We start from the raw sequence: 11317 nt of genomic DNA on the forward strand, positions 1-11317 counted from the left end.
AAACCTACCTACAAACATATAAATGAACCGAGCCACATTCAAACCTATGTACCTGCACACATACAAACATACATACACATATACAAACGTACGTACACGTATACAAACATACGTACCTACACACATATATATGCACCTACACATAAGAAAGAGAATGAAATTAGTGATTAAGGAGTTACACCTTCACTTCTCACACTTCTCGCTGTAAAAAAACTTTTGAAATGATCCAATACCTATATATATTTATACTATATTAAAATGTATATAGAAAGGACATAAGAGGTGCAATTTATTTAAGCATGATGTACAAGTATTTTTAGCACCTTTAGCTTTTAGGTTGATAACACGCGGTTTCTAATGGACATTCAAAATTCAAATCTGAATCTCACACCCACATACAAACGTAAGAGCTCACGCTCGCATAAACCCTAAATAGCATCCAACCCGCAAACCATGAGAATTTACGCTACACCTGAAATTGACAATTAATGAGAGTAGCAATCGATCAAATGGTACCTGTATAGCACTTGGTTTGTCCTAGATTCAAGAGAGGCTGAAGAATCGTTGGCCTAGGGTTCCGATCATACTTCCTTCTAGAGGTATGTTTTTGGGTTTGTTTTTGTTTCGATTTTAAGGTATGATTTCTTGTTTATTATTCTTTGAGTGTCAATTGATGATTAACAACCTCAAATGATTCAAAATCCTGACACAATTTTGTATTTAAATTAACTAGATGATGAAGCTACTGATGTTAATAAAATTCTCATGGCCTCTTGCATATAGCATTGACCAGCTTTCCATTGGTAGTTCTAATCTCGCTTTACTATTATGATTTGAAATTTCATATATGAATTTTTGGCTATGTCATCAGTTTCATCTAAAAAGAAAGTACCCAGAATTGATTATCTTTTAGATATACAATATGTATAGCATTTTCATTAGTGAATAATAAAAACCTATGCACTTAGTAAGGGTATCAACTGGTAGCAAATATATATCATATGAGTTGGTAGTTTAAATTTGATGTGTGAGGACAGAGATATATATTTGTTGCTTGGAAAGTACTGCGATAATAAAAAATAATATAGAGAAAAATTAGAGCTTATGTCAGTAAGTTGTTGAAAGTCTATCAATTTGGGGCCTTAGGTGCAGCAATTGAGTTGTATGATATAGTTTTTACTTATGAATCAGACTGTATTATTAATACTGAACCTTAGATGTTGGAATCGAAGAATGTTGGAAATTATGTTTAATGGATTGACTATCTCTTTGAAGTGCATGTGAAAATGTAAACATTTTAGATTCATATCCTTGTTAATTTTTTTAACTTATGCGGGTTCAGAGTTATCCTAAGTTATTCAGGACTGAGATGAAAATTATAGGTGGCACATCATCATGAAAGTGAGATGAAATTGTAGGTGACATCAATTACCCATTATTTTGGTAGCTGCTAATTTATTCTCTTTTTATTTTAGTTATAGTCATTTGTTTTAATGTCTCATTTGTTGAAATTACTGTTTGGCTGCAACTATACAAGTTTTCAAATTCTAATTAAAACAAAACAATATGTAGTTATTTAATTCACTTTATAAAGTTTGACTCTCAACTTTGTTTGGTAGAAATAATCTTGCTCATGATCTTCTTTTTAGTAAATCATGTGTTCCTATGTTAATAATTTAGCTTTATTTTGCATTTCTTACTTTATTGTGACTTGACCATCACTTGTTTATTATATAGAATGATGATTCGACAAATGATGCGGACTCATGTTCAAAAGTTGTAAGTTTTTTACTAATTTTCTACTTTCTACTTAATGTTTCGTATCCTCACATGTTTGTGTCCGTTCGTTCGATAAGAAAATGAACATGTCCGTTCGTTCGTTAACTGTTATAAATTTATAACAAGACTGTAAATCTAAATAAATGATTAAACAAGGTGACATGTTTACCTTTATTAATAATAATTGTTTTTACTTTAAATTTAAACGGGTTGACGTAGTTAATTATAAAGCCCACAATCTGGCCCGTAATAGGCAGCAAAAATCAATTTATATTCCTAAAATACTAAATACACTATGTCTAAGACCTTCTGAATTTTAACCTACCATATTTAAAACTATGACCTGATTTCAGTCTTTCACCCGATTCTGATATGTTGACCTGATTTTAATGTTTTTTTAAATATTCATTGTATTCATTGCAGATAAAAGTTTGGAAATGGAAGAGACTTGCTTACTCGTGGAGGTCGTTGGAACTTCAATAACAAGGTCACATGTTATTCGTTTTGAATATTTAGAAATTTTAAACAATATGGTTCGGTTTGAATCTGAGCCGAGCCAGCTCGGTTTAGTTAGAAAGCTTACTTGGCTTGGCTCAATTCTTAACGGGCCAAACTGGTTCGATATGGCTTGTGATCTCGGCCCGATTTGGCTCAGATTATATTACTTCAAAAAATTTATTTTTATATACATCAAGTTTAGTAAACTTGCATTATTCTTAATAAACTTCACATACATGGTGGATAAGGTATGGATGCTTTCTTATACATGTATTTTTTTTTCAATTGTTAATTTTGACGATTAATTCTCAATATCCCTGAATTTTTTATTCATATTTAGTTCCACTTCGTTCTTTACATACAACATACACGGAAACAACTAAAATGTATTACAAAAAGGCTATAGATGTAAGGATGATATTTATACTTCTTTGATCTAGGATGATGGATACTATCGTTTATATAATTAGTGTAGTGAAGTTCAGCTGTTTGCTGTTATTAACTCAAGTGTCTAATAAGTAGCACCTGCCAAGTGAGGGAATTAATGCTAGGGGTGTTCACGATCCGGTTTTTACGATTTTTAGGTCAAACCGTAAACCAAACCATTAGTAACGGTTTTTATTTTTGTAAACCAAAACCAAACCGTGGAATTCTTAAACCGAACCAAACCGAACCGTTATTAACGGTTTGGTTCCGGTTTGGTTTCGTGGTTTGGGCTCATTGGGCGTTTATAAAAGATGTGTGCCATACAAATATAATTTTATTGATTATGTGTAGTGTACCACTATATGTGTAGTCTATTTCACTAGGGCGGTGAGTTTTGTCTTTTAATGCAAATATTATGTTTTAGAATTTGACTTTAGTCATTTAGTTAAATTTTTTGTGTTATTTAGATTTTCAATGCTTTTTTGTTGTTTTCATAAATGTATTCTGTTAACTCCGCTTTTAAACAACCTGAGGATGTTTTTGTGACTGAGGATACGAGTGTTAAGGATTACTTGCAGCAAGTACTTAACACATGTACCTAGACCTCAAAATAACAACTTGTGTCATCGTTAACACTTAACGGGTAGGTTTTATGCTTTTCAGGTTATTTTGTGTATGTCAACTCAAGAACATGTCAAACTGGACAACATAAAAATTCTCGACAAAGAAGACCTTGTCAGAATGGTCCGAGGCACCTATTTTGCGAGTCAGAGTAGGGCGAGTCAGGTTACTTAATGGGTCATAATAGGTAAGTAAATCAAGCAACAAATAAAAAGAAACATGCCTTATTGATGAAGCTCGTTCTGAAAATGACGTTAATGAATCCTTTTTTACCGAACCAATTGGAACTAACACATCACTGATTCCAAATGAAAGTGATACGAAACGAATTTGAAACTAAAACTGAAATAATGAAACTGAAACCAAACATAAACGAAAGCAAAAAACCGAACAAACTGAAACTGAACCAAAACATAACTACACTAACTAAAAAAAACGAAACCGAACAAAACATAAAAAACCAAATATAGTGAAATGAAACTAAAATCGCAAAACACAAAAAACTGAAACGAAACCAAAACCCAAAGAAATCGAACAAAAAGAAACATAACTACAAAAAAATTGAAACCAAACCAAAGCGAAACCAAAAAGCAACAAGAATTAAATTGAAAAAAATAAAAAATATAAAAACCAACATAAAAAAATAAATTTTGTTTTTATATACATCAAGTTTAGTAAACTCGCATTTTTCTTAATAAACTTCACATACATGCCTATATTGTACTAACAAGTATTTTTTTTTCTTCACTAACAGGGTGATATCATTCATTGTTGAGTTGGTTTGGATGCCATGAACTTATATTGTAACCGGTTTTACATGTTATGTGTTAGTTTAAACTTGATTTAACTTGTTATGTATTCTATTAAATTGATTTTTTTGTTGTGTTAAACTCGATATAATGTGTATTAGGTTGAACCTGAGCATAAACTCAAATTGTCAGCTCGGTTTCAAAGCTGAGCAAGCATGTGCTTTCAAATTTTCAGCTCGTGCTTGTATAGGAAAAGTGATAGAATAACTGCGTTGTGAGTCGCCGCCGCATCGGGCGGGCACCTACTAGTGTATATATATATATATAAATAAATATATATATATACATACATATATATATATATATATATAACAAAAACCAATAACGAGATTAATTGTCAAGAAACGTAAACTCAAATATGTGTGTTAATAAATTAATATTTATTTTGTATTTAATATGAATTATAAAACAAATTTACAAATCATTTAACCCTTAGAACAACTTAAAAAAATGAAATAGCAAAACTGGGCTGGTCGTAGTTCAATTAGATCCAAGGCTCAATTAATACTTAACAGATCTAGTTCATTGTTGCTATTGATTATATGTATTGATTGTTTATATATTAGTATTAGTTCATAGTATGTGTATGTATAATATTAGATCGAATAATTAGAGTGAAGCTTGAGAGAAATTGGACAGAGTTTTGTTACGTTAATCTCCAAAACTTAATTTAACATTGACCAGTGTTCACTATATATAGAAGATAGACCTAGTTCGTTAACATTCCATAACGAACTAGAGTCTACTTCGTTACATACATTTAATGAAATAAACTTAACGAATCACCCCTTTATTCGTTAAACAACCTTAACGAATCTGGAATGATATAACTTAGATCTAGTTCGCTAAACAACCTTAGCGAACTAGACATTACACATAGCGAACTACAAGATGAAATAATTGTTTATTACATTAAACAACAACGACAAATACGTTAACAATAAATACAAAGACTCGAGACGCAAAACCGTGCACAGACACCCCCTCGTCTTGAGCTCTTTGTCTTTGTCTTTACTTTTCTTGAAACGCTTAGATTGCCAGTCTTTGCAACTATGAATTCCGTTCTCATAACATACACGCACAACGCATTGGAACTGCATAGCCGGATCATAGTCTTTATTGCGCTCGAACAAAATCTTATTCTTGTGTAGCACGTCGTTGCCAGTCTCGGTTATGTTGACCAGCCACATCGGATCGATGATCTTGATCAGCTCGGTCTTCAATCCTTTACCCAGGACAATATCGACCTCGCCAGTACGATTGTCGTAGTACCAGCGGTTGATTCATCGGCTTTACCGGCACATGCTTCATCGTCTTTGGCGGCTTTACTTTAAGTACCAACTTTTTCCAACCTGTCATTGGGTCGATCTCATCGAGACGCTTGCGGATTGGAATCTGTGGCTTAAATAATTTAAAACTGTGGTTGACCTCAAACAATAAATGTTGATGAAACCAATTTGCATGATGATTCCCGCCAAGATTAATAAATGGACGATACGCCAGAGTACATACGTCCCATCTGGGTAATGAGAGGACATCAGACATCCTTTCGTAGTACTGAACGCCTTTTTCCCATTTGACAATACACACTTTTAGATCAGAATCAAAAAGCCAAGAAACGAAATCACCTTGGACTTTCGACACGGCCTTGAATGTAGTCTTTTGGTTAGCTTTGGCACGTGCAGCAGCTTCTTCTTTCTGTTCCTGATCCACGTACCGATATGCATCAATAATCTTACCAACTTGCTTATGACTGAACTATCTAGCAATGTCATCATCAGTTGGATTCTCAAGTGAGTCAAATCTTGTATCAGCAACCTTCTTCCCTTTGAACGTCTTCTCAAGATGATCTTCTGCTTCTTTTACAGTTTTCTCATTAAATACAGGAGCACCTTGATCAACGTTTGTGTGTTGAAACAAGTCAGGATACTCCTCAGCAATGACATCTTCAACCACGACTTCCTCATCTTCATAAATAAAAATCGTATTCATCTGAATGAACGGGTCATTCATGATCTCCTCATCATTCTCGACCTCAACATCAGGTTCAGCCTCTAACACGGTCAACTCATCGTCATTCAAACCAAGCAAAATGGAAATCTGCTCTTGTGTTAGAGACTTATCAACAAACTGACCTTCTTCAATCTCCTCTCTATTCACCATACTCTTGACCACCCCCTTCTCATCCACAAATATGACTGTATCGTCTTCAATCTTCTCAATTGGTTTTGCAGCCAAATAATCATGATAAACAATCACCTGCTTGCTCGAATCATCAACAGAACTCGCACCCGCACCAGAAGCTGGGTCTTGAGTTTGTTTAGTCTCACCACCAGCACCAGACTCATCCGGATCCTCATCATCATTGTTAAGATTTTTCAGCGCGTCATCTTTGCATGTAAGTTGCAGAATAAGCTCCTCTTGTTCCTTGATTTTCACCCCCTGAGACTCAACAATCTCACGAAGGGCCTTTGTTTCTTTCTGACAGTAGGAAACATAGCTGAGCAGCTTCTTCTGATTCTCCAACATACGTTCTTGATTCATACGATCAGCAGACATTTGATTTTCATACACATGCAAGAGACTCAATACCATACTTATCTGCTGATCGTGCGGTGAAGCAGCAAAAGAAGGAGGAATTGGCTGAACTAGACCCATTGGTCGACTGAGCCTCAAAAATGAAATATCTGGTAGAGGCATCATCGTTGGTGTTGGAAAAATCACTGAAGTGGCAGTCGTCGATCTTGGTATGGGAGTTAAGACAGAATGAGGAATCATACCAAGTTGTGGATCCGACGTGAGCGTAGTCGTCAAAGTAAGCTCCGGGGTGCTAGTAGTAAGCGGCACCGCCGGGCGTTGAGTAGTAAGCGGCATCGCCGGGCGTTGAGTGGTTTGGGCTCATTGGGCGTTTATAAAAGATGCGTGCCATACAAATATAATTTTATTGATTATGTGTAGTGTACCATTATATGTGTAGTCTATTTCACTAGGGCGGTGAGTTGTGTCTTTTAATGCAAATATTATGTTTTAGAATTTGACTTCAGTTATTTAGTTAAAGTTTTTGTGTTATTTAGATTTTCAATGCTTTTTTGTTGTTTTTATAAATGTATTCTGTTAACTCCGTTTTTAAACAACTTGAGGATGTTTTTGTGGCTGAGGATACGAGTGTTGAGGATTACTTGCAGCAAGTACTTAACACATGTACCTAGACCTCACAATAATAAATTGTGTCATCGTTAACACTTAACGGGTAGGTTTTATGCTTTTAAGGTTATTTTTTGTATGTCAACTCAAGAACAGGTCAAACTGGACAACATAAAAAATTCTCGACAAGGTAGACCTTGTCAGAATGGTTCGAGGCACGCTATTTTGCGAGTCAGAGTAGGGCGAGTCAGGTTACTTAATGGGTCATAATAGGTAAGTAAATCAAGCAACAAATAAAAAGAAACACGCCTTATTGATGAAGCTCGTTCTGAAAATGACGTTAATGAATCCTTTTTTACCGAACCAATTGGAACTAACACATCACTGATTCCAAATGAAAGTGATACGAAACGAATTTGAAACTAAAACTGAAATAATGAAACTGAAACCAAACATAAACGAAAGCAAAAAACCGAACAAACTGAAACTGGACCAAAACATAACTACACTAACTAAAAAAAACCGAAACCGAACAAAACACAAAAAACCGAAAATAGTGAAATGAAACTAAAATCGAAAAACACAAAAAACTGAAACGAAACCATTAACCAAAGAAATCGAACAAAAAGAAACATAACTACCAAAAAATTGAAACCAAACCAAAGCGAAACCAAAAAGCAACAAGAATGAAATTAAAAACAATAAAAAATAAATAAAACTAACATAAAAAAATAAATTTTATTACATCAAGTTTATTAAACTCGCATTCTTCTTATTAAACTTCACATACATGCCTATATTCTACTAATAAGTGTTTTTTTTTCTTCACTAACATGGTGATATCATTCATTGTTGAGTTGGTTTGGATGCCATGAACTTATATTGTAACAGGTTTTACATGTTATGTGTTAGTTTAAACTTGATTTAACTTGTTATGTATTCTATTAAATTGATTTTTTTGTTCTTTTAAACTCGATATAATGTGTATTAGGTTGAACCTAAGCTAAAACTCAAATTGTCAACTCGGTTTCAAAGCTGAGCCAAGCATGTGATTTCAAATTTTCAGCTCGTGCTTGTATAGGAAAAATGATAGAATAACTGCGTTGTGAGTCGCCGCATCGCGCGGGCACCTACTAGTATATATATATATATATATATATATATATATATATATATATATATATATATATATATAACAAAAACCAATAACGAGATTAATTGTCAAGAAACATAAAATCAAATATGTGTGTTTAATATATTAATGTTTGTTTTGTATTTAATATGAATTATAAAATAAATTTACAAATCATTTAACCCTTAGAACAACTTAAAAAAATGAAATAGCAAAACTGGGCTGGTGGGGGTTCAATTAGATCCAAGGCTCAATTAATACTTATCAGATCTACTTTATTGTTGCTATTGATTATATGTATTGATTGTTTATATATTAGTATTAGTTTATAGTATGTGTATGTATAATATTAGATCGAATAATTAGAGTGAAGCTTGAGAGAAATTGGACAGAGTTTTCTTACGTTAATCTCCAAAACTTAATTTAACAGTGAACAGTGTTCACTATATATAGAAGATAGACATAGTTCGTTAACATTCAATAACGAACTAGAGTCTACTTAGTTACATACATTTAATGAAATAAACTTAACGAATCACCCCTTGATTCGTTAAACATCATTAACGAATCAGGAGTGATATAACTTAGATCTAGTTCGCTAAACATCCTTAGCGAACTAGACATTACATTAGCAAACTACAAGATGAAATATTTGTTTATTACATTAAACAAAAACGACAAATACGTTAACAATAAATACAAAGACTCGAGACGCAAAACCGTGCACTAACAGACACCCCCTCATCTTGAGCTCTTTGTCTTTGTCTTTACTTTACTTGAAACGCTTAGACTGCCAGTCTCTGCAATTATGAATTCCGTTCTCATAACATACACGCACAACGCGTTGGAACTGCATAGCCAGATCATAGTCTTCATTGCGCTCGAACAAAATCTTATTCTTGTGTAGCACGTCGTTGTCAGTCTCGGTTATGTTGACCAGCCACATCGGATCGATGATCTTGATCAGCTTGGTCTTCAATCCTTTACCCAGGACAATGACGTCCTCGCCAGTACGATTGTCGTAGTACCAGCGGTTGAAAGATAAATAAATGTGTTGATTCATCGGCTTTACCGGCACACGCTTCATCATCTTCGGCGACTTTACTTTAAGTACCAACTTTTTCCAACCTGTCCTTGGGTCGATCTCACCGAGACGCTTGCGGATTGGAATCTGTGGCTTAAATAATTTAAAACCGTGGTTGACCTCAAACAATAAATGTTGATGAAACCAATTTGCATGATGATTCCCGCCATGATTAATAAATGGACGATACGCCAGAATACATACGTCCCATCTGGGTAATGAGAGGACATCAGACATCCTTTCGTAGTACTGAACGCCTTTCTCCCATTTGACAATACACACTTTTAGATCAGAATTAAAAAGCCTAGAAACGATATCACCTTGGACTTTCGACACGGCCTTGAATGTAGTCTTTTGGTTAGCTTTGGCACGTGCAACAGCTTCTTCTTTCTGTTCCTGATCCACGTACCGAAATGCATCAATAATCTTACCAACTTTCTTATGACTGAACTATCTAGCAATGTCATCATCAGTTGGATTCTCAAGTGAGTGAAATCTTGTATTAGCAACCTTCTTCCCTTTGGACGTCTTCTCAAGATGATCTTCTGCTTCTTTTACTGTTTTCTCATTAAATACAGGAGCACCTTAATCAACGTTTGTGTGTTGAAACAAGTCAGGATACTCCTTAGCAGTGACATCTTCAACCTCGACTTCCTCATCTTCATAAATAAAACTCGTATTCATCTGAATGAACGGGTCATTCAAGATCTCCTCATCATTCTCAACCTCAACATCGGGTTCAGTCTCTAACACGGTCAACTCATCGTCATTCAAACCAAGCAAAAAGGAAATCTAACCTTTATTGGCGTTTTGGAAACCCTAAGAACTTTGAGCAGCACTTCAGCGCCGCTTCACTTTCTCGATCAAACTTTGGCACCTCAACGATAGCACCAATCTTCAACGATCGATGGCACGCCTTTCGAGAACAAACACTTTTCTTTCCCTTGAACAACTAACCTCTAACCTTAGTTAGGGTTCTTGAACAAAAGACAAGGTTTATAGATGAATACTTAGGATTATATGGCTGAGAATATGATGATTATAGCCCTTAGCTGCTGTAGCAAGCCCTCCTTGGTGTTATTCTTCTTCTCTAGTCGTCACTATAGCCACCAACTCAGCCGCCACACTTTTTTTTCTTTCTTTCTTCCTTGCTGGCCGATCGCAAGTTTGGGGCTGCTGAATTCGAGATTTTTGGGCTGTTAGGGCTCTTATTTTTTTTATTTTTCTTGATATAATATGCAAGATATGCAAGATTTTTTTTATTTTTCTTGATATAATATCCCAACTTGATCAAATAAGCCCCTATAGTCTTCAAATCCATAGGGTGTTAGATTACATACCTTCAATTTTCCATAAATTAGAAGGGGATGAAAGAGTGAATAACAAGTCTCCAATGGAGGAAACCTCAAGCTAGTATACACGTACAAGCCTTCCAACAAAACACCAAGGTTGCTAGGGTTTACACTTTGCAAATCTCCTCTTGTTCTTCCTTGTACTCGGCCGAGAGAAAGAGAGAAGAGAGAGATCTATTGTGTGTTTGAGAGGGAGTGGTCGAATAATTCAACCCTATCAAATGTCTTGCATGTTTGATAATAAAGAGGCAATGGAAGAGAGAGAGAAAGAGAGACAAGAATATTAGTTTGATTGACTCAGATGATGATGAAAAATCACCTAGGCTTGAATCCCCAAAGTTGCAGTTTTCAGTTAATTAGAAAATACTTGTTATAGAACTGAGATAATAAAATAGACATTTAAAAGAAAACCTGAACAGGACCCCCAACCCTTCTCAAGAAGACACCTATGGGTTTCTAATAAGTTTTAAGA

Source organism: Bidens hawaiensis, unplaced genomic scaffold (assembly GCF_021521415.1).
Source record: "Bidens hawaiensis isolate Kalapana, Puna unplaced genomic scaffold, B.hawaiensis_p1.1 tig00030260_1, whole genome shotgun sequence".
Lineage (NCBI taxonomy): Eukaryota > Viridiplantae > Streptophyta > Magnoliopsida > Asterales > Asteraceae > Bidens > Bidens hawaiensis.